Source organism: Chamaea fasciata, unplaced genomic scaffold (assembly GCF_029207755.1).
Source record: "Chamaea fasciata isolate MVZ Bird 193981 ecotype frontalis unplaced genomic scaffold, bChaFas1.0.hap1 SCAF_4, whole genome shotgun sequence".
Classification (NCBI taxonomy): domain Eukaryota; kingdom Metazoa; phylum Chordata; class Aves; order Passeriformes; family Sylviidae; genus Chamaea; species Chamaea fasciata.
In genome coordinates this window covers 33,062,857-33,086,913 of record NW_027094089.1, presented here as the reverse complement: position 1 = coordinate 33,086,913, position 24,057 = coordinate 33,062,857, and the positions used below count along the sequence as shown (strand labels likewise).

The window sequence follows — 24,057 nt, the reverse complement described above, 5'->3', positions numbered from 1 at the left end:
CTGCATCTTACCCAAGCGCTCTCACCAAAATTCAGCCACTAAACTGTGAGGACAAGAACAAGCCTCAGATGACGCTAATGGCCTCAGCAAGTGTGCTGAGCTCAAGGTACTGATCAGCTGCTCTGTCACAATAGCAGTCACAAAGGGGGACAAAGGCTGCCCCATTTCTCTTGTCACCAAATACAACATAGCTAGTGAAAGGTATGACTAGCCATGGCAAAGAGGGATTGAAGAACTCATTCAAAGAGTAAACACAATTTTTACATGATCTATTAGGAAGCTGTCAATTTTTGGTTAGCCTGTAATAAGGAGGGAAAAAAATGGAATCAAAGTCCTTGTTTAGATTCAAAGCATTTTTTCAGACGGGAAGTAATGCAACAGCTGAGGAAACTGAGCTCTTTACTTATGTAAAACACTTCATTGTATTTCAAATAGAACTAATTTTTTTCCTAAAAAGAAGTGAAAATGGAACAAAAGTAATATCCGGCTCAGTATCAGCCCTGGTCCCATCTCCAGACACTTAAGAACAACTCTGTGTACTCACAGCAGATTGTCACCCTCAAAAGGAATTTTCATACATCTTAGTAATGTGAATAAAGGCTTGAAGAGCAGGAACTACAATTTACTCAGTATCATTAACCTACAGAAGAAAAGGCATAAAAACTTTGTCATAAGTTTTGCAGATGTCTAAGCACAAACATCTTACACTCTGAGAAATAAGTGAGCCCTGCAGTTTTCTTGCAGTGCACCAGATTAATGAAGCTTATTTCTTGTCTTATTTCTTGTCTTTTCTACAGTCTAGTTTTAAAATGACTGAACAAAACCCGTCTTAAAAGTGTTTTTGCTCTGTGCTCTCTGCTATACTTTCTACCCTAGTATAAAGCCCAAAGCAGCTGGACACTATGCTGAATTGAGGTGACACCATCACAACCCTTACAAGCTCCTCAGAAGCTCCTGCAACAGTCTAACATTTTATGTGACTCACACTTGGACACCTGGAAGTTTACTAGCTCCCATTTTAGAGTGTGGGAAGAACAACTGTTATTTACTTTGTGGGAGACAGAGAATTAAGCTTTCAACATTTGCTTCTTTGCTGTCTATCCACTGGCTTTTATTTTTTTTAATCTTTAGCTTGCTATTCATCCCTTTCTTAATCTGTTCCTCTAATTTTCATCAACCTTTGTGAAACTCCACAAAATCAACTTTTAAAAACAGAAATGTTTTTAACAGAGAAGTTGACACTTAGTAGTCAGCAGTGAATGCAGAAAATTTTCACTCTTCCAGAGTATTATTGAAGAAGATCTATGTATCTGAAAACGCTTTTTTTGCCCCCCCCTCCCCCTCCCCCTGGATGTTTCGTTAGACCATCACAACTACAGACAACTACTACATTCTGTAACTTCAGCCAAGAAACAATTTCTTTTCTCTGATGATTGCAATATACTTCAAACATACAATAATTTAGTCATTTTGAATTGAACCCAGGTAACATTAGAAGGTTGCTCATGGTACGCAGAGCTATTTGATGCTTTAACAGGTAAAATTATTAAAAGTCTGCCAATGTAACAAGATGACTTCTAAGGACACTCAAATACCTGGAAACACACAAATCTTCTGACATGCTTTCCATCGGTTTAATGTTTTGAGCTGTGCCTCCAGACACATTTGGAAAAAAGAACATAGCAGTCTTTCAGACTGTCACAAAACATGCTAAAAAATATGATTTTGCACAGGTAATCCTAATTCCTATCTTATCACTGTTAGTTGAGCACCATCCTAAAATGGAAGTGAATGAATTTTTGAAATAATTTGCTGAAATGTAGTGCAAATTAGTGTGCTATTAGTGTTTATGGATTTCCTTTAATAAGAAGGAACTACACACATAGAATGCTGATTAAAAGAAGTAAAAATAAATGGGATAAAGACTTCCCAAGTGAGAGTCATGGCATCTGGTCCATTTTCTTTTGGTTCACTTGGATTGTTTCACATGCAGACAAAGCAGCATCTCCACTACAATACACTGCCTTAGTACACCAGTAGTAACTCTGAGGTAGAGTCCCTCCAGCTGCCAGGAAAACAATCATTTAAAAAGAAAAATACAGAAACAGATAAAAAGAACTTGATAAACATCCACGAGAATGCTGGGGAGGCAGACCTAGAAAATGCTTTAATTCCATTAAATATAAGGCTGTCTTTACATATGCAGATGCAAAAGTATTTTATTATCATACTTCTAATGGATTTGACAATTTCAAAAAGAAATATTAATAATAGTAGCCAATTTCAAGAGAGAAATATGCTCAACCCAATCTGGAAAAACTAGTTGGATTTCAAGGGATGTTTTCAACCTCCCTAGTATTGAATTTCTTTTTGTTTTTCTCAGATTCAGCTTTTCCAATACATGAAAAAAAAATTATCTGCAGGAAAAAGATTTTTCCCTCATGTAATAAAACCCATAAATCTTTAGAGATTATATTTTTTTTCACTGTCTACTCCATTAAACTTTACCCCCGAAAGAATCTTTATGAAAATATTTCTCTTCCAGAATGATTTCTGTAAGAAGTGGATTTTAAAAGCATCTGGTAAAGGACAATGGCAACCTTCTACAAGCAGACAAAACTATTATGTTTTAGGGAAAAACCTAGATTTAAAGAGATTTAAAAAGTGCAAAATCAAAGAAAATAATCACCCTACATTTGGTACAGCAATTTTTTTCAATTACAGCAATATAGAATTTTATCAAGCGTTTTAATTATATTTCACCAGAATAACACTAAATATTTAGAAACAATAAAATACTTATTTTAAAGGCATTTTTCATGGGCATCTTGAAGTATTTCAGGAGGTATATACAGCATAAGATTGACCCACTTTTGGGTGAAGTATGTTACCTCACCTCCTCCCATCCATTCAATGGCACTGAAAATTGGTAATATTCTCTCACTCTTGTATAGTCTTTGTGTCAAGTCCTTCTGGACTATCTAGCAGGGATCTGTGACTGCTGTTCTGAGGAAAGCACTGCCCCTACACAGAACTGCAGCAGCAGGATCAGACCACAGCACTCAACTGCCAGGGATACCTTACTACATATATTACTAGATGTCCTTGATTAAGTCTCATTTGTCTATTACCTCATGCTGTTTTAAAAATCAGTGAAGGAATTCTGGTGGTTTCCTGGTAACGAGTACAGCCAGAAACCTTTGCTCATCAGGCTGGCCAGTTCTCAGTTCGTAACTATCATTGAATGCTTTTTCCACGGTCTGCCTCTATAAATTACAGATGAAAAATATATTGTATTCTTATGCTTCAATTCCACAATTTTAGAGCCACCAACAGATTATTTTCAAGCTTGCTTAGAGGCTGTAATACCTTCCTCCATTTAATACCTTTGGGAAGCAATCTAACAGCTCCAACAGTTTAAGCCACAAAGGGCCAGAGGGATGTAAGAGAATTCCTCTATGGGACATTGAAGAAAACTGGTAAAACAGCCTCAAGAAGTGCAAAAGGAATTGTTTATTTCAAGCAGCTCAGTTCTAGCTGGTAATAAAGTACTTGGCTCCACCGTTGAGCTCTGTGCACTTACTTCCTTCATAAAGTAAGTCTAGTCAGCCAGGGCTGAAAGCAGGTTTCAATGAAAATGTTGGTGAGTTCTGACACAATGTATATATAGAGTTCTCCTTTCACTGACAGCTTCTTTTTAAGAATATCTCTTTTCCCAGACTTTATGATGGCCCTGTTTTTAAAAAAAATATTCACATGCACAAAGGTAACACATCTGCTTATCTCCAGACACATGTTAAGCATGCAACTCACAGATCCTGTACTTTGGAAAGAAGTCAGTGTGCTGCAGTATGTGGTAGAAGAAAGGAGAGCAGAAGGGGGGAGGGAAGAAAGGTAAAACGTAGTCTATTTAGCACATCTGAAAATGAGCTCAAGCTCTTTCTAGTTCCAGAAGCTGCCTATAATGGAAAAAATGAAAACTGGCCGTTGCCAAAGAAGTGGGCAGTAAGAAAGAACAGATGTGAGATTTCAGCAACATCATTGGCTAGGTCAGTTTCACAGATGTCTTGAGAGCCAGGGTCCCTGTTGGGCTGCAGCATTCTCAGAGGCACACTTGCTTTTTTTTGCTGCTGAACTGCTGTTCCTCCTGCTTAGCTGAATTCACTCTGCAACCTCACCCATGGATGCAACTGATGGGAAACATTCATGTCCTCACAAGCATGTACAAAGACTCCGCAACTGAAGTTAGTCACTACGTTTTCCAAAATCATATTAATCTATCATGTCTCTCTTTCTCAGTGCTGTGGATCCCTTTTTTTGTTTCATGAAAACTTATGGTGAGTGGGGAAGAAAAGACAGGTCTTCAACATAAGATCTTATTACACAAGGCTCACAAAGAAAGCAAGATCAAAGAAAGCAGTCTAATCTGTTGTATACGTTTTTAAGAGGAAGGGCAGTGAGTGAAAAATGTCCTTCCAAGAGTCAACTCCAATTACACAAGTAATTTTAAAGGACAAATCAAATTTCTTGACAGAGTTTGAAGGGGAAATTATGAATATAAGGTCTAAAGAAACTATCACATCAAGAGCAGCCCCTGTCCCCCAATTTGCAAGGTTAAGTGGACTTCAGTTTAAATGAAAACTAAATAAAAGGTTACATATAGGCATCAGAAATATGGCAAAAAATTGTAATGCAGATAACAAAGATAACTGTGACTTTAGGAAAAAAAATTAAAAATCTGTATTGGAAAAAAATATGCCCAGTGAAGAACACCTGGTATCAGCAACTAACATCATTAGAAATGTAGCCGGGCTGTCACATCCATTGCAAGACACTCTTCTGTTATGTTCAAAATATGGTTGTAAAACACAGCTTTTAATAAGCCCAGGTTTCCATGCTATGATTCATCTGGTTTATTTATTACCTGTTGTTGAAAGATATGGTATCACTCTCCCCACGTACTTCCAGCTGATTATTGTGTCTTTGTCCCTTTTGTTGCATCCAGTAATTTCTCATCCACAGGACAAGACAGACCAGCATAGTTTCCTGATTTAGTTTTCCTTCCCAGGTAGTTAGGGGTTTTATTTTCTGAATCAGCTGCTTACCTTGAACTCACCTTGGGACTGGGGGCTGATGCAAGAGAGGGAAAGAATAGGCTGAAGTACCCCTTTTGGCATCAGCCTGCAGTTGCACAAGACCAAATGCAGTATTAAACCATGCTCTGGAAAGTATTACTAGCTTTCTTCTCACAGAATAAATATTCAAGTGTCTTCAGGATTCCACATAATACAATGAGTTTCTGAGAGCTAACAAGAAACTCTGCAAAGAAAAATTGTAGTAATTTGGCATATGAGGGACTCCACAGGGCATCAAAACACAGTGACAGGAACTGAGGCTCAATACCTGGACAAAAGGCCTTGTAATCTAAGTCAACAACAGGAGTAAGAAATTCATTACCTTTCCTAATATCACTTAGCATGTTAATAAGAGAGGAAGAAGTCAAATACAGGAGGTGGGACAGGCAGCTCTAGGCACTACATCACACTTCCTCCTGTAGCAGCAATTGCTATTTCCTCACTGCCTGTGGTATGGCATCTCCATGTCAAGAACCACACTAGGTTCCAGAAATAATAACATGAAAATGAACCATTGTATTTGCTACTCCATAAGCAAATTATCAGTTCAATGTGGTTTACAACATCTGAAAGTTCCCAGTGCCTTCCAAAGCAAAGACCTTGAAACCATAATATTGTTCTGACTCAGTAACATGTCCTTTCTCTCCTATAATGACAGACAAAAGGAAAGAAAATTGAAAAAAAATCCACTATTATTTTTGCTTCTATTAAATGGAAATGAGGCACAATTTAGGATTAGTACTTTTAGATCATCCTAGAGTTTTCCAAAGAAGGAGTAAACCAAGATGAACTATATGAAAAATAAAAAAGAAAAGGCAAAGCACAGACACAGAAAGGAGATGGTTCAAAGAGGAAAACTGGTGTAGCTTCCTGTTTAATCTAGCTATTAATAAATGCAAATAAATACAGCAACACTGGTCACATCTCTGTTTTTGGCTTCTAAAAGTAAAAACCCACTCTGTCTCTGTGCTGTTGTGTACATACTACAAAACTGTATTGATACTAGCAGAATCATATATCCCAAACCAAACACAAATCCCCAAAATCAGTTCCCTCTACCCATGCCTATTCTGCTGTTAACTATGTGGATTTAAGACACAGAGAGAGACCTTTTAGTCACTTCAAAACTATCAACAAGTTTTCTCTTTCAGGCTTGAGAAACACCAGGACTTAATCAGAAACACAAAACGTCACTCCTGAAGTCATAAAATACCATCACAGGGCAAACGTCAGCACAAAGATGACAGTTAGAACACCTTGAGCAAACCATAGCTTTTCCTCCTCTGATGGATATCACATCACAAGGAAAGACCTGAAGAAAGACACTACTTGCTTTCCTCCATCTTGATTTCTCCCAGTTGCTCTCAAGGCAAAAGGCCACCAAGGATCCTATCTAGAAAAGTTAGGTAAGTGTACTACCTGAAGAGGAACAGGACTAGCCAGTCAAAGCACTTATTTTCATGTAACGCCGAAGAATAAATGTCACATCAGCTGGCAGGTTCCAGAGTAGCTGCCATGACAGAAGTCCGTGGCCCAAGAACTGCACCTTCATATCAACTTCCGTCAAAAATACCAGCAGTGGCTGGTGAAACTTCAGCTGTGAGAAGAGAGGATCAAACCTTCACATCTTCAATGATCTCACGGTCACCCATCAGAGTTTTGAGGCGAACACTCCCCAAGCCCATTAACACCTGCTGTTTTCCAGAGATGTCCAGCACAAGCATCTATCACAGCATCTACTTTGACTGAGTCATCCCACTCGAGTGTGGATTACCATCAGCTGTGATGTGAGGTCCTGAAAGAATCTTAGCATCCCTGTACTAAGCAATCACTTCTTGGCTAATATTATATGGAAAACGAAAATAACTGGTGCTTTATTGCATAATACAGCTTCAGAGTCTATCCATCATGTTTATTAGAAAAGGCATTATAAGCTTCTATCCTACTTATACTGCACACAAAAGGAGCACACACAAGGAACTATGTGAATGCTCGAAAGAGTAAGCAAAATACCAGAAGTTTTATTAAGAGATTAGCAGAAGGTAATTTGATCCTTTAATGTTTTATCTTTGTTGTTTATTCATTGCTTCCAGTTACAATCTTATTAATTATTTTCCTGCAACTGAAGTTTAATGCAAATGAGTGCTTAACTATTTTCAAATGTTTCCCCAAGACAAATTATGCAATGCCTTTGAATAAAATGCAGACAACTCAACTTTGCTGTGCTCTAGAGAGAGGTAATATTATTTACATATTTTGTTATGAAGGAAAAGTTGTAATTTCAATTTTCTTTTTAACATTATATTACGTTATATTATATTTAACATATTAGATCCTCACAGAGCTAATCTTATCAATTGTGCAATTTTATCATCATCACTACACTTAACCCTGTACACTGGCTTTGCCACATGCTGCTGCTAAGAGTAGCTCAAGTTGTTTTTTAAGTTTGGTTATTAACACACATGCTAGTGTTTCTATTCTGTTGTTAAGTGTCATAGGACTCCCCCCTCAGCTGGTCTGAGGCACATTATTATAAAGTAAGTTACATTATCTGTAACACTACTCAAAAAGCAATTCTAATTTAGTAAGAGTTTCTTTAATTCTGAAGTATCACTTTCTAAAACGGCATAAACCTTGAACTGTATTTTTTGTTGGATAAAAATATATGAACTGTCTATAATGCTTTCATTCCATCTGTGCACTGATGATAATATGGATACAGCAGTTTAGTCCTGGTAATTCACAGGCAGTGGAGAACATGAGCACGGGGCAGATTAAAATGTAGGCAAAAAAGAATTATCCAGAACTAACTGACAAATTTTAAATTCACTTACCTACTTTTTCTAGTAGAATACCAGCAGAAATAGAGAGGACATAATAAATATAGACCTAGATAAATAGCAAATATTCTAAACTGATAGATTCCCTCAAAGCTGTAACTAAATGCTAACTTTTGAAATTAAGAACAAACATACTCTTCAGAAATCTTAAAAGCAAAACATAATAAAAAAGCAAGGCAAAGGTTTCTCACTGCATTGGTCACCAAAGTCAACAACACATGGAACGAAATACATGGGTTCTAAACATTTGCTGCCAACAGTATTGAAATCAAACAAAATCCCTTAAATATGAAATATTTAATGTAAATTGGCTCTGCCATGGAAACCAGAGAACTAGGAACATTACATTATTCCAAATAACTATCTCTTGGAAAGAAAATGCAGTTGCTTTTTGGAAATATTATTTTACTCTTCTTCCATTGGCCTTCTTCCATTTTCCCAGGCAGCCAGTGATAGGACAAGAGGAAATGGCTTCAAACTGCACCAAGGGAAGGTTCAGGTTGGACATCAGGAAGGATTTTTTCATTTAAAAGGTGGTTAAGCATTGGAATGGGTTCCACAGGGACATGGTAGCATCACCATCCCTGGAAGTGTTCAAGGAACAACTGGATGTGTCACTTTGTGTCCTCAGCTGATATGGTGGTGTTTGGTCAAGGGCTGGACTCAGTGATCTTGGAGGTCTTTTCCAATCTTAATGATGCTATGATTCTCTTCTGTTCTACAATTATTAAGTACAAGTAACATTTTTTATCTGTGCATTTCTAAGGCTCTCTTTGACAGCCTACACCTACAGACAGGAAAGTGCAAATAATGTATTTATAAAAAGATTACAAAACTCACTTTCTTAGGTATTTGAAATTTTCAAAGCTCCTCCTTAGATCCTTCTTGCACTCTTCTCTAGTCAAAATGATTATTATTTGGCACTCACAATGCAAAGAACCAGCAATAAGCATAGGGAATTAGGAAAATTATTTCATTTTACAGATGATCCCAGAGTTGGCAGAGGGGGAGTTAAAAACTACAAAGAAAGTTTGCAGTTTAAAGAAAGAAAAATGATATCTTGTTTTATAACTGCTAAATGTATAAAATTGCAGTATTCTGAAAAGCCAATTCAGGCATCATTATTTTAATACAATGGGTCAGGTTACCACTTCAGTCAGTACAGGTTGAACTGTCACTTGAAAGTTTTTTCAAAGTCAGGGTGATATGAGGAGAGGCTTCACTTATCAAGAGCAGCCAGTGACAGCCCCCCCTCTCCTTAAAATATCTGCTTAAAAAAGTTGTCTGAATGCTCTGAACAGGAACTTGGTACTCAGAAGAAAATATTCGAAGAAAATAACTCCTGAACATCTTTCATTTTTCATACACTAGTAAAACTTCAGAGTCAGACAGCATGTGAAAACATGGAAAATATAATTGGAATTTCATTTACTCACCACTGTTCCAAATCCTTAGGTCTTAGTCAACCACTTCAGATGCCTGGCAATACCTAGAGAAACAATTGATGTAAAATGTAAGAAAGGTACAGAGCCAAAAACATCAAACCAATATTCATGATTAGTATTGGAGGCTGGAACGGTAAAAACATTGCTTGCAAGAGAAATATGCACATGGGTAACATTTCACTACCAGGCCACTTCTGCTTGGCTGGAAATACAGCATTCTGGACATCACTCTAACCACGAAAGCACTAAGGCAAAGCACAAACTCCAGTTTTCAGGAGAGTAGACTTCAGGCTCTTCAGGGATCTGTTTGGTGAAATAACTGTGGAATACAGCGCTGGATGGGAGAAAGGCCAAAAAAACCTCACTAATATTCAAGGATCACCTCCTCCAAGCTCAGGGATGATGCATCCCAACAATAAGGAAGTCAGGCAGAAATGCCAGGCCTGCGAGGATGAACAAGGAGCTTGTGGACAGACATAAACCAAAGGGCAGAAGCAAGGACAGGTAGCCTGGGAGGAGCACAGAGACAATGTCTGAGAAGCCAGGGAGAAGGCTAGGAAAGCTAAAGCCCTGACAGAATTAAACCCCGTCAGAGACATCAAGGACAAGAAGAAAAGCTTCTACAGGTATGCTGGTGATAAAAGCAAGATGGGAAAATGTGGTGCCTGTCTGGACCTCTCTGGAAAGAAACAGGAGATGTGGTTACCCAGGACATGCTGAAGGCTGAGGTACTCTCTGATTTTTTTGCCTTGGTTTTTCACTGGCAACTGCTCCAGCCACACTGCTCCAATTGCAGAAGGCTAAGAAAGACATGGAACTACTGGAGAGAGTCCAGTGAAGGACTACGAAGATCATCAAAGGATCACAGAATATCCTGAGTTGGAAGGAACCTACAAGTAGAGTCCAACTCCTGGCTCTGCACAGGATAATCCCCAAAATCACTCCATATGCCTGAGAGCATTGTTCTAACACTTCTTGAACTCTGTCAGGCTTGGTGCTATGACCACCTCTCTGGGGAGCCTGTTCCAGTGCTCAACCACCCTCCATTAAAAAAAAAAAAAAAGAGAGGAGAGGAGAGGAGAGGAGAGGAGAGGAGAGGAGAGGAGAGGAGAGGAGAGGAGAGGAGAGGAGAGGAGAGGAGAGGAGAGGAGAGGAGAGGAGAGGAGAGGAGAGGAGAGGAGAGGAGAGGAGAGGAGAGGAGAGGAGAGGAGAGGAGAGGAGAGGAGAGGAGAGGAGAGGAGAGGAGAGGAGAGGAGAGGAGAGGAGAGGAGAGGAGAGGAGAGGAGAGGAGAGGAGAGGAGAGGAGAGGAGAGGAGAGGAGAGGAGAGGAGAGGAGAGGAGAGGAGAGGAGAGGAGAGGAGAGGAGAGGAGAGGAGAGGAGAGGAGAGGAGAGGAGACGAGACGAGACGAGACGAGACGAGACGAGACGAGAAGAGAAGAGAAGAGAAGAGAAGAGAAGAGAAGAGAAGAGAAGAGAAGAGAAGAGAAGAGAAGAGACGAGACGAGACGAGACGAGACGAGACGAGACGAGACGAGACGAGACGAGACGAGAAGAGAAGAGAAGAGAAGAGAAGAGAAGAGAAGAGAAGAGAAGAGAAGAGAAGAGAAGAGAAGAAAACTAAGACTACAGGCTAGTCATTCTCACATCTGTGCCCACCAAGACAATGGAGCAGATCTTCCTGGGAACTATGCTAAGACACATGGAAAATAAGGAGGTGACTGGGGACAGCTAACATGGCTTCACAAAGGGCAAATTATGCCTGATTAATCTGGCCTTCTACGATGGAATTACAGTGTCATAGATGAGGGAAGAGCAACTGATTTCACGTACTTGGATTTATGCAAAACATCTGACATGGTACTTGTCTCTAGATTGGAGTGACACATATTTGACAGATGGACCCACTCAGTGGATAAGGAAGTGGCAGGATGACTGTAGTCAAAGAATTGCAGTCAACAACTCATGTCCAAGTGGAGACCAGTGTTGGCGGTGTTCCTCAGATGTTGGTTTTGGGACCACTACTGTCTAACATCTTTGTCAGGGACATGGACAGTGGGACTGAGCACACCCTCAGCAAGTTTGGTGACGACACGAGGCTGTGTGCAGCCAAGACACCAGAGGGATGGGATGACATCCAGAGGCAATTTGACAGGCTTGAAAGGGGGGCCTGTGCAAAACTCATCAAGCTCAAAAAGGCTAAGTGTAAAGGTATTGTACATGGGTTAGGACAACACCAGGCACAAGTGTAGAGTGGATTGGGAGAAATCCTGGACTGCATCCAAAGTAGGGTGGCCAGAAGAGGGAAATGATACTCCCTATCTGCTCGGTTCTTGTGAAACCCCACCTGCAGTGCTGCATCCAGCTCTGGTGCCCCCAGCACCAGAAGTACATGGACCTGCTGAACTGAGTCCAGAGGAGGACTGGAGCACATTTACTGTGGGGATAGGCTGAGTGATTTGGAGTTCTCCAGACTGGAGAAGAGAAGACTCCGGGGTGTTTCCTACAGGCCACCTGATCAGGAGGAAGAAGTAAATGAGGCCTTCTACAGACAGCTGGAAGCAGCCTCAAAGTCACAGGCCCTGGTTCTTGTGGGGTACTTAAACTAACCTGGCAACTGCTGGAGAAGCATCACAGCAAAGCACAAAACAGTCCAGGGAATTCCTGGAAAGCAATGATGACAAGTGCCTGGCACAGGTAGTGGGGGATCGATCCCACAAGGAATGTGAGCTGCTCAACCTCATACCAATAAGTAGGGAAGGGCTTGTTGCAGGTGTGAAGGCTGGGGGCAGCCTTGGCTGCAATGACAAGGAGATAGTGAAGTTCAGTATCCAGTGAGGAGGAAGTAGGCTAGCAAGTATGATTGTAAACATGGACTTTGGGAATCTTTTTGGAAGAATCCCATGGGAAGAGGCTTTGCAGGAAAAAGGGGTCAAAGACAGTTGGTCTTCCTCCAGGCACAAGAATGATGCATCCTGATGAGCAAGAAATTGGGAAAATGGGGCTAGGGACCTGCATGGATAAACAAGGAACTCCTGTCATTATGCAAGAGTAAGCAGGAAATAGGCAGGAGATGGAACCAGGATCTGGCCATTCGTAATAAATACAGAGAGGCTGTCAAAATAAGTAGAAAGGACACAAGGAAAACCAAGGCCCACCTGGAATTAAATCTGGCCAAGGATGTCAAAGACAACAAGAAGGACTTCAAATATATCAATAACACAAGAAAAATAAGAATTATGTGGTCCTCCTGCTAAACGGAGGGAAGGACCCTGGTAACAGAGAATGAAAAAAAGCCAGAAGAAGGCATTTCATTGAATGTCTTCTTTGCTTCAATCTTCACTGACAAGACCAGACCTCAGGATTCTCTGACCCAGGAGACCAGGGTAAAGCAATACTGCAGTGAAGACTTTCTCTTGGTCAAGGAAGATAGGGGTAGAGACCACCTAGGCAAACCTGACATCCACGAGTCCATACGTCCTGACAGGATGAATCTGTGAGTGCTGAGAGAGCTGGCAGACGTGACTACGAGGCTGCTCACAATGGAAGAAAGCAAATGGCAACCTGATGTTCAATAAGGGAAAGAATGAGGGCCAAGGGAACTATCAGCCGGTCAGCCTCACCTTGATCCCTGGAAAGGTGATGGAGCACCTCACTCAGAAGGCTATCCACATGGGTGATCAGGAATAGTCAGCATGGATTCACTCAGTTAAATCCTCTTTGAGCAACCTGATTGACATTTTTAATGAAACCACCACCTGGATGGATGAGGGAGAGCAGTGGATTTTTTCTGCTTCGACTTCAGCAGATTTCCTCAGACAAACTCATGGATGTGGGCTGGATGAGTGGACAGTGAGGTGGATCTAGAACTGGCTGAACAACAGATCCCAAAGGGTCAAAATCAGTGGCACATTCCAAGATTCCAAGGCCAGGTTGGATGGGGCTTTGAGAAAGCCCCTCTGGCCTGGCAGAGGATGTCCCTACCCACAGCAGGAGGCTGGAACCAGATAACCTTTGAGATCCCTTCCAACCCAAATCATTCTATCATTCTGTGATCTTATGATTCAAAACTAAGCACACACAAAATGACGTCTTTTTCTCTTCCTCTGTTTTACTGACAAAGTATACCAAGATCTGAAAATACATTTCAGATTATTTGTATATTCTGTGGCAATTTATAATAACACCTTAACATCCGGTATGACTTAGGAAGAACTCCAAAAGTTCCTAAACCACTGAAATGAAAACCTGAACTACACAGCCTGGTAATCCCAAAAATGCACCTCTAAACTTCTTCCACCTTATTTCATGGAATTAAGCAGGGACAAACTGTTGGGGGTTAGGTTTGTTCCTTCTTTCTCTAAAGAATTTTTTCCCCACAAGTTACCAAGGAGACCAAGTGTTGGATACTTGAGAGTACTTAACCAAAACAAAGAGGTGGACAAAGGTGGAAGGGGGAGATAACGCAGGTAAAAGACACAGCTTGAGGCAGCTGCGTGCTTTTCTTTTTCCGGCGTTTGGGGAGACGCGTGTCTGCCACTCCTTGAGGAGCTCAGCCGCCGCAAAGCACGCCGAGCGGAGAACAGCTGTTGCTGGCTGGAGGAGTTTCACTGTGGCCAAAGGGATCCAGTCCTGGGAAATCTACTATCACCGGTTCGGCCTGAATCCGGAGTTTTCCTTGCCGCCCGCGGGGAGCTGGTCCAGGCCCTGCCTCGCCTTCGTCTTTTTTCGGCGCTGCTCCTCTTGCTACAGTGTGACCCTGCACCCCCTGCCTGCTGGGACACCCTGCCCCTGCCTGTCGGGACACCCTGCCATCCCAGCTACCAGCCCGGGACTTTCCACTGTTTTAGCTTGGTGCTCTGAGGATCCTGCAGGGACACCAAAACCAAACTGCCCTGGGTTTTGTGAAACAAAGCCCTCAAGGTTCTTGGTACTGTTGTCGTTTGTCATTAATGCTGTAGTTGTTTGGTGGGGGGGGAGTTTTTTTGTGTTTGTTTGCTTTGTATTACATACTAGTAAAGAACTGCTATTCCTATTTCCCAAATCTTTGCCAAAGAGCCTCTGATTGTAATTTTACCTGGCAGATACCTGTCTTCCCAAACCAAGACACAAACACAAATTCTTCTATCTGAGAAGGACTAATCTCTTGGAGAGACTGCCACTGGCTACCCAGGGCACACTTCCTGAAATGGAGCTGGGGGTCTGGGCAGGAACTGATCTAAACATGAGCCAACATTTAGCCTTGGCAACAAGGAAGGCTAAGAATTTCCTGGGATATGTCTACAGGCTAAGATCCACTAATAAGCTATTATTCACCTTCAGTCAGCACTTTCAGGAATATGGTCTTGAAGAGTTTTGTACCCCCACTACTAAAAACCAATAAATTAAAGTGATAAAAGTAAGGTTAGGATGATTTAGCAATACTGAAATACAGAACTTCCCACCATAATAGCAAATCCTGCATTTTTATACATTCATGTGGACAAGATATATGAAGAACCTTAAATAAACTAACAAAGTGAGTCAGAAGGTCAGTTCACTCTTATAAAGGGAGATAATTTGGCCTTGGTGAAGACGGTTAAACAGCAGAAAAACTGGTGCAGTACTTCCAACAAAGTGTGCTTCTGAAGACAAAGGAGAGTGTACTAGGAGCACTACAAAGTCAAGCATTGCTTAAAATGGCCTCTGAATTCCTGGCACATAGAATATTCCTTCAGGGGGAAAAAAAGAAGGAAACAACACCAAGAAAACACCAGCTGATTGGACCAAGCAGCTGTGATTACTGCAACTTTTCTGTCTCAAAAACAGTTAGTACGGCAATGAAAATACGGCAGTGTTAGCAGAGGCAGAGACTATTTTCAAGAACAAAAAGGGCCAATATATTTTCCTTAAACTCAAGTACCAAAAAATGCAGGATCAATTTTAAACACATTTAAACAAACTTAACTGTCTGAATAATCCATTAGGTGGTGCTTTTAAGGAAAATTTCCTTGCTTGGAGTCTGAGCCCCCTAAAAATGAGTATTATAGGCATGGTAAGATAGGATCAGCCCACAGAGGAAGCTGTGGAAAAAGCCTCTCACAGAGCCATCCACCTGCCAAAGCCACAGCAGTGTTCTTCCTCATGTGTGCACAAAAACTAGAAAAAAACTAAAACTTTGAAAAAAGAGGAAAGTAAGTACTGTACTTTAAAAGTCTCCTTTTTGTCACCACATTTGTGACAAAGCTAACAAGAAGAAAGTCCACACACCTTCCACTACCCCATCACCCCACAGGCACTTTCCTTATGCTGCAACAGGCCAAATCCTCCCAAAAAAATCAAAATGGGAAAAACACATGTATGCTCTCATTCTTTCTCTTAGGAGCTCTTACAAATCTTGCAATAGCTCAGACAGATTTCTAGAACAGTTGGCAAAAATACATAAAATCTGTTTATTCCTTTCTACTCAGCTAGCTGTAAGTTTCGTTGCATCAACTCCACTTCTCAAAAAAAGGTAGAAACACTACATTCTTCATTTTTAGCTCCTTTCTCATCTGCAAGGGATAAATGTCTTAGCACAACTAAGGTAGAAAGCATCTCTATAACAAGTAGAGCTATTGATTTAAAGTTCTCTTATTTACAGTCAACAGGAGAATCAAATAGATTGGACACTGCTAAGAGAACACAATGGGTTTGATAACATTCCCATGTCACATACCCTGTCTTTGTACACAGTAGGAAATGGGTATACTTAAGCTCTCCAACACAAATACAATAAAAAAGAATACAGATATATCTGTTGTATCTTAAAACATCCTTTTCAAGTAGCTTTTTCTTCAGATATACTACTGTGTGATACTTCCATGTATTATATAACAGCAAGTACTGAAATCAAAGAAATATTTGCTTACTTCAAGAAGGTTTGTATGACCAATTATGTCACTATGAATAGAAATAATACATTCAATGGGTTCTTTGTCTTTTGCTATCAATGCAGAACAACACAAAATGAAATGAAAAAAAAAAAAAGTAGTATTTCATAGGCGTCATTAAGGCTACCTTCAGAAATAACAGCAAAACAAAAAGGTCAAAGTATGCTTTTTAAGGATATATCAACAGTAGGTTAAAAAAAACCCCTCACAAATAAAACCTCCCTCTAAATAAATGAGAATGCTAAACACCACAGGAAGCTAACAGCTCAAGATATACAACAGATTTTTAAACATTTCTTCTCAGGTTCATTATTTTCTCTTTCACACAAAACTACAAAAGAAAAAATTCCAGTTTTCCTTTCTGCATTATCTACCTAATCTGTTCAATCTAGAAGATCATGCTAGATATCTATATATATGTAATTTAAAGCAAATTCAAAAATCATATAGATCAGCTTAATTTACAAGCTGTTTCTTTACAAGCTGTTTCAAACAAAAAAAAAAAAATCCCTTTTCATACTACAAAAATATTTTCCCCAAATGCACCTGTCCTGAAGTTTACACTTAATAAAAGCCAGATGTACTTCTAATATACTGATCCCTACTCTTAATGCCAGTTTTCTCATTGCACCACCTTAACCCAGAAACCAGCACAGCATAGTTTTATATATCATTAAAATGGTTAAACCAAATAATAATTTTTATAATCCTAGCAATTCTCACAAAACTAAGCAGAATAAATACAGACGCATTAAGAGACCTGCACTGCAGATGAAAGATCCCTTTTAGCCTTTTACTTAATACAGTAACACTGAGTAGTAAATTAATCAAATTACATTTCTTAAAACAAACCAGCCATTACCAACCAAAGCAAAAATATGCAAATTTGAATTAGTAAAGTTATTATGTAAAATTTGTTTTGGCCTCTAAGGTTTGCTTTAGTTAAGCATAAATCTTTGTTTGAAGTTAGTAATACAAAATATCAGCCATGAGCCCCATCCCACATTCACTGAAATCAGTGGGAGCCCTTATCTTTGATGTTACCCATGAGGATAAAAGGACATAAACTGTTTATTTTTGAGGCACTGTAGAAGCACTTAACAGGTTCACTTTACAACATGCTTCTTGAGTCGCATCCCTGAGTCAGAGGGACTACAAAGCAAAATGGCAAGCTGCATTCCACAGCTGCACCACGAGTTACACCACAGCCAGAGCTTCGGTCTTGCTTGGTGCAACTCTCTACCAACTCAAGGCAGCCTAAGCTTTGCAGCAGCATCTCTACCAAGTACATCTACAGCTCCTAAAATTGTTCCTCGGCTCTGTTTTGGCCATGAAGCTGCTCTAGGTGGCCGCCACAGAGAAGAACCAGACAAGAAGTGATCCAGAAAGCATCTTTGCCCTGGGGCCAGCACTGCCTAACAACTTGTTGCCCTTGTGCAGATGATGAGGGGAACAGGTCCCACGGGCAGCCCAGTGACCATCAGACACAGGCTGGCTCCAGGTCAGCACCACAGCAGCAGGGGACTGGAACTGGCACTGCTGCATCACGTAACTGCATGTCTCTGAGAGAGACCTGTGCCTTGGGGGTCTGGAGCACTCTGCTAATAAAGAGCTGACCATAAAGGCAAGGGGATGGGGTCCCGTTTGGGAATCCAAGGGCTGTTCATTGTACCCATCTAGGATACAGCCTTGAATGGGTTCCAGGGACGAGAGCCGAAAGGGGTCCATGGGCACAGGGGTATAAATGAGACAGCTAGGGCAGGTCTTGAGGTCAGGGTCCAATAAGAATAGGAAAAAGTGGTGCAAAAGGGTAAAAATAAACTAAGAGGACTAATGGGGTTACAAGCATGTGACAGTGTAACAAAATTAACCCACTAGGGTTCAAGGGAAGGAAGAACATTCTGGCATGGGTGCATATATGGTGACAGGATGACACAAACTTAACGAACCAACAGAACAATGAAACCTAAGAAATTTTAACATGTGTCTGCCAAGTCCCATTGGAGGAAAGCTTTCCTCACCATGACCTAAACCAGTATCTTTCCCCTTCTGCCTCAGTCCCTCCCAGGTTGAGGCACTGCTACCTTGGGGATAAGCCCCTGGACCTCCACAAGCACATTGGCAACACAGCTCCAACACGGACTGATGGCACCAGGTTGGGCTGAAACACACTTCTGAGTCCTCAGGTAAGGGCATGGGCAGGACCCAGAGGAGGCTGAGGCACATGAGTGCCCTGGAGCCCTGACATGTGGTTGCTAATCAAATGCTCTAACCAGTGGCATGCTCCACAGCAATGAGCTAGAATCACTTGGCATGCTCAGGCTATTCTTCCTAAATGTCAGCTGGCTTAATAAGTAACAACTTTTGATGAGTATTTATTAACATTTGAATTATTGCTCCCAGATCACCACACACTGGCCTGCAAAATCCTAAATTTACAAACAAATCTGTCTTCTGGCAGAAGTGGAGGAGAATGTCTCCAAGGGAGACAAGTCAGTTATCTTTTCCCGAAGGTCTAGTGATGGCAACTGTGGAGTTTTGTTATGTCATAAGCAATTAACAAATTCTTCTATTTAATCTGCACCACACACGCTCTTTAAAGCAACAGCTGCAGGGTTTCTTCGGTTTTCAATCCCACACCTCCTCGTCCAGCCAAAGCTATACTCACCATGGTGATGTGACTATTACAAATCAATGAAACAATCATTAGACTGCCTCAACTGCCTGATAACACTCCTGCATTTTCCAGCTCTGCAGAACACCCTGCAGTTTCTGCAGACCTCCAAGAGTCCTGAGCCATCTCCATCCAGAGTGCTTTTCCAGCTGGAGCTTACAAACCCACAAAGAGGCACTCCTCTGATGCTAACCCAAGGAAGAGGAAATGAGCTAGCCACTCAAGTGGGTAAGCATAAAGAGCACACTTAATTTGCAGATGGAAGAATTAACTCGCCCTGGGGATGGTGAGAATTGAAGAGCAACTAAAAAATACATTAACTGTGTTTTCATATACCACAGTGATGCTTTTTTATGTCTTTTAAATTTTTTGTCATTTTAAGCTTTCTCTGAAGGAAATTTACTTAAACACTGCTAGAGAAACAATCTTTTCAGAAATGTTCCGGCAATACAAACAGAAAATCTAGGTTTAGTTTTTTCCTGAAGTCAATAACATCGTCTTTAAAGACTGTCACAGTATGCATTTTGTACAAAGTTATAAAATCCTTTAAACTCCTCTAAATATTTTTAAAATTATTATTTAACATCCATTCCTGAGTAAAACTGAGATATAAGTCCTTGACCATCTGAAAGAGCAGGATTTTGACTACAACCTTTCAAGAAAAACAGCAGAGATAAGAAAGCTCTCTATTTCTGTGTTAGAGGCTGATGACATGATGAAACAAATTCACAAAACTAACAAAATTAACAAATTAATGAAACACAATATGGGGAACAACACAAGCATAACAAGGCAACAAATTCTGTTGCTAAAGGCCCTGTCTTTCAAAGATCTTTTTTTAAGTATATTAGCATATGTCCCACTTATCTCTCAGCAAAAACGTATTAAACAGCTTGAAGCTGTCGCAAACCCTCTGTTAAAACCAAGAAATGGAATATAAACCCATTTCAAATATTCTCAAAATATTACTCATCAAAAATTCTGGTTGTCATTTGAATTCTACTAGCACCATACAGACCTATTATCTGTAACCCAGGCTTTTGATTATTAAAGGCAGAAGATAACTACATTTATTAAGTCATGATAATGCACTTAATGTCCACATTGACCAATTCGGAAAGTCATGTTTAAAGAACTTGAAATACTTAGCCATTTTTTTCATTCTAGACAAAGGCTAAAAAACAAGATATGGGGGTATAAAGATGTTTATTTTGAATGTTATTATCTCTTTTTTTCTTCTGCAAAGCGTATAAACAAAATAATATCCATGAAAGAAAGTTATTTTGAAAGAAAACATGAAAATTTAAGGTCAAGCAGACCTCCTCAAAAACAAAGAAAAGAAATAAATTGGTTACTTCACAAAGCACAAGCAAAACAGCCCTAGGAAATCCATATGAAATATTTGTTTAAAGAATATATAAACTCCGGTCTAAGCCTCACAGATCTCTCTGAAAGTCAAGCTAAGAGACAGCATGTCTCTGGAACATAACAAACATTTCTGAAAGTTCCTTCTGTTCTCTCTATCTCTCAAAACACCATGTTTTGCTATCTTAGTAGGAATTAACATTTTAATTGGCTTTGGCCATTTGCTTACTACTAGAACAAACACCATGATGAACGTGAAGGTGAGAAGTTAAAAACAGCCAATGGGGCAGTTAGGCAGAGAATTCTGTGGGAGGCAGGAAAATGCATCATTACTAATCTCTTCATGCCCCATTTCAAGGTCTGAGGGCAACTCTATTATTTTGAAGCCAAAAACTATACACAGCTGAGTTCATAGCTTTTTAACCTTTCAATATAATATAAGGCTTAATATCTAAGGGAGTTTAAAAACTTTCAAGGTACTACTATAAACCCTGAAATATGACATAATCTTGTCTGCTTAATCAAGTTCATCAGATCTAAGAAGCAATAAATTCATTAGATTCTCTCTTCACACCTCCACTCCCTTTTATATTTTGAAGGTTCAGGAGGGAAAATTATTTCCAGGCTACACGGGATCAAGTAACTGCAAATAATAACATACGTGTAAGCTACACATTTTAACAACAGATTCATTTTGACAGCAGCAGAAAATGCAGATTCCTATGAGGAGATACTATTTTTCTAGACTTATACATACTTCAAAGAGGGCAATCACACAAGCAACAAGCATCACTACCTCCTTTTCCATGAGCTTTCTTATCTAGTAGTAAAAAAAATATTTCCAAGAACAAAAATCCAACAATCCCTTAGGTCTCAGTGACCTTCTAATGCTCTGATCCATAATAAGAACCCTGTAAAGTTGAAGCTCTAAGTTCCAGAGTCCCCAAATAGTGATCCTGTCTCCCCCAAAACCAGCTTTCTGAAGTAGTTGTATGAGCTGTCTTTTTAAGTGATTTTTCCAAAGAATGCTAAGGTTTAGAACACAACATGAATAGGTCTTCTGACATAATTGCTTTCTTATGGTTTTCCAGCATTTGAACATTGATTTTAAATCTCTTACAGGCAAAGCTGACTAGTTTAAGTAATTGTTTTCGAAAGCACAAAAACGATGCGCAGCTACTCCTCAGTATCTTTTACAGCATCAAAAGAGCTCTCAAATAAATGAAAATTTCACATACACACACGACCTCTCTTCAATATTCATCCACAAAATATAGTCCAGGTCAATTCAGGTGGTCCCCTACGGATTTAGCTCTCTAGAAAGAGTTAAATATCTGAAACAGACCCTTGTCTTCTTCATATATTAGTACTGTTTTCAAAGGGCTGTTCAGAGAATGAAGACTGAGAACAATGCAAATTCTCCACTCCATGCTCAACTAACAAAGCATCCAATCAGTTCCCACTGAGTTCCAGTTCATTTCGTGTCCAGATGTAAGTGATTAACAGTACATTGTTTGAAACTTAATTCCACATCTGTTCTTTTGTGGGACTTGGAAAACAGATGAAGTTTTCTGACAATTGTTTGCAGAGTAGATAATTGCAAGCATGTGTAATAGTATCCTGAAGTGCAAAACACCATCAGTCTAAGAACCTTTTCTTGCTGAATGTTTTAGGGTTTTTTTGCCTTTCTAAGTAAGATAAAAAAATAAGATGCTCTTGAATGGAAATGATTAATACAAACTTAAGAAGTTATCCTCTATAACTTAAAAGGCAAAGCAAAATCCACTCTTTCTTCCTAAAGTTCATAATTTCACATCCCAGTATTTTACCCAGACAGCAAAAACTCATGGCCTATCAAGTAACTGTTAAAAGTTATGCAGAAGTGGCAAATTCCTGCAGAACTACAACACACAAAATAAATTGTTTTGTCATGGAGCACTGTAGTAGTGAGAGAATGTTCCAGACTTTAACAGTATGACAAGTCAGCATCTTTTGAACAGATCACAGATTTAAGTGATACAGGTATATTTTCTTTTGATCCTTAGAAAATGTAGAAAAGCACAGAAAGGAAGACTGGATAACAACTCTTCACTATATTTGCCAAAACAAGTGCAGACAGCATCAAAGCATATTGGGAAATGTTAAGCTCAAGAAAGCACTTTTTCTATGCAAGACACAGATACATAGAAGAAATCTGTCACAGTTTGCTCTGGATGCTTAATTCCATATTTGCTCAAGAAATGATGGAACAAATTACAAAATAAATGATCCACTGACAGCCATTAAATATAGTGCTTCCTCCAGTAAGTCCTCAAGACAAAGAGAAGAAGAAACTATGAAAACATCAGTTCAAATTTCCCCTGTATTTTAGGCAACTAGCTATTACCAGATACTTCTAACTACTTTATTTATAGTCCTACGATTTCAACCTGGACCCTCATCTGACCTCCACATACAACAAGTGCAAGAGTTACATTATCTACACTGAGTGAGAAAAATTCACGGGGGGGGCGCTCAGGGTAAATGAAAGACACAGTTAAAAAAAAAAAACACAACTATTTTAACTAATTCTGAGATTAAACTAAACTACTGAGATTAGCCCATTCACTGAAGAGTTGGACTTCATGATTTGTGTAGGTCCCCTTGCAACTCATAATATTCTGTGAACTATTAGTTAGCTATATATAAGAATGCCAAAGAGAAAGGACAAAATTTCTTTTCAGTCACACACAAAGAAGCCAGATATTGCTTCCAAGGGCTACCATGATTCTGTGAGCTTCCAAATTCTTGGTGTTTTCTTAAAAGGGTACATGTCTGAGATACGGAATTACCTCACACTGGAAAATGTGTTTTCAAACCTTTCCACACAATCATTAGGATCAAAAATATGGATGAAAAAAGAAGTTCAAAAAACCCCCAAAACCCCAACCCAAACAACCAAACTAAATCCTGATATTTTATTTGTAAAATAAGAAGTGTCATTATTTTTAGTTTTGTTACACACCCATGTATGCACACACATACTCCCCAGTACCGGTGAGAGTGGAAACCATGTTAAACCAGGGTAGTTTCATATGGCCAGTGTGTCACAGTGGATGAAGCAGATGAAGAACAAGAATGACAAACAGAAACTTCCTAAAATGAAAACACAGAAAAAGTGCAGAAGAAATTGAGTTCAAATAACAGAATTCATATAATTTATGACATTTAAAAAAAGAAGTAAAAAGAAGCTGTTCAGATAAGGAAAAAAATGGTCTGTCTTCTACAGAAAAGGAAAGTGATGGGTTCTAAAAGTATTCTGCTCAACACAATTGCTGACACTAGTTAATTAGGATATCCATTTAAAATGCGTACAATAACTAATTCCATAAATTAGAAGGCACAAAGAGGATGCACTGCATATTATAATTATAAATTTTAATTTTCATTATGTAACTTAGAGAGTATCGGAAAGGCAAGATTTATAATGCAGAGCATGTGATCAGACAGCAATGTGCTTTCAAAGAAATGTTCCTAACAAATCTGAATTCAAGTTACTAAAACATCAAAAGGATAAGAAATATGGCTTGACTAAAGATTAAAACACAACAAATATCCTTATTTATACTTAAAAAGTAGGCAGATCATACAGACACGATTTCCATGCCCACCAACAAACTGCACACTACAATGACATCCAGTTTTAG

At 39.6% G+C, this 24,057-nt stretch overlaps 1 protein-coding gene across 3 annotated transcripts in view; it reads right to left on the bottom strand.

Moving 5' to 3' along the window:
• Positions 1 to 24,057, bottom strand: part of LHFPL2 (LHFPL tetraspan subfamily member 2) — a 120,238-nt gene that overhangs the window by 46,401 nt on the left and 49,780 nt on the right. For all 3 annotated transcript variants that reach the window (XM_066181255.1, XM_066181254.1, XM_066181258.1), the window contains one exon: positions 9,415 to 9,467. The gene's annotated coding sequence lies outside the window, so the exon portion shown is untranslated. The remainder of the gene's footprint in view (positions 1 to 9,414; positions 9,468 to 24,057) is intronic.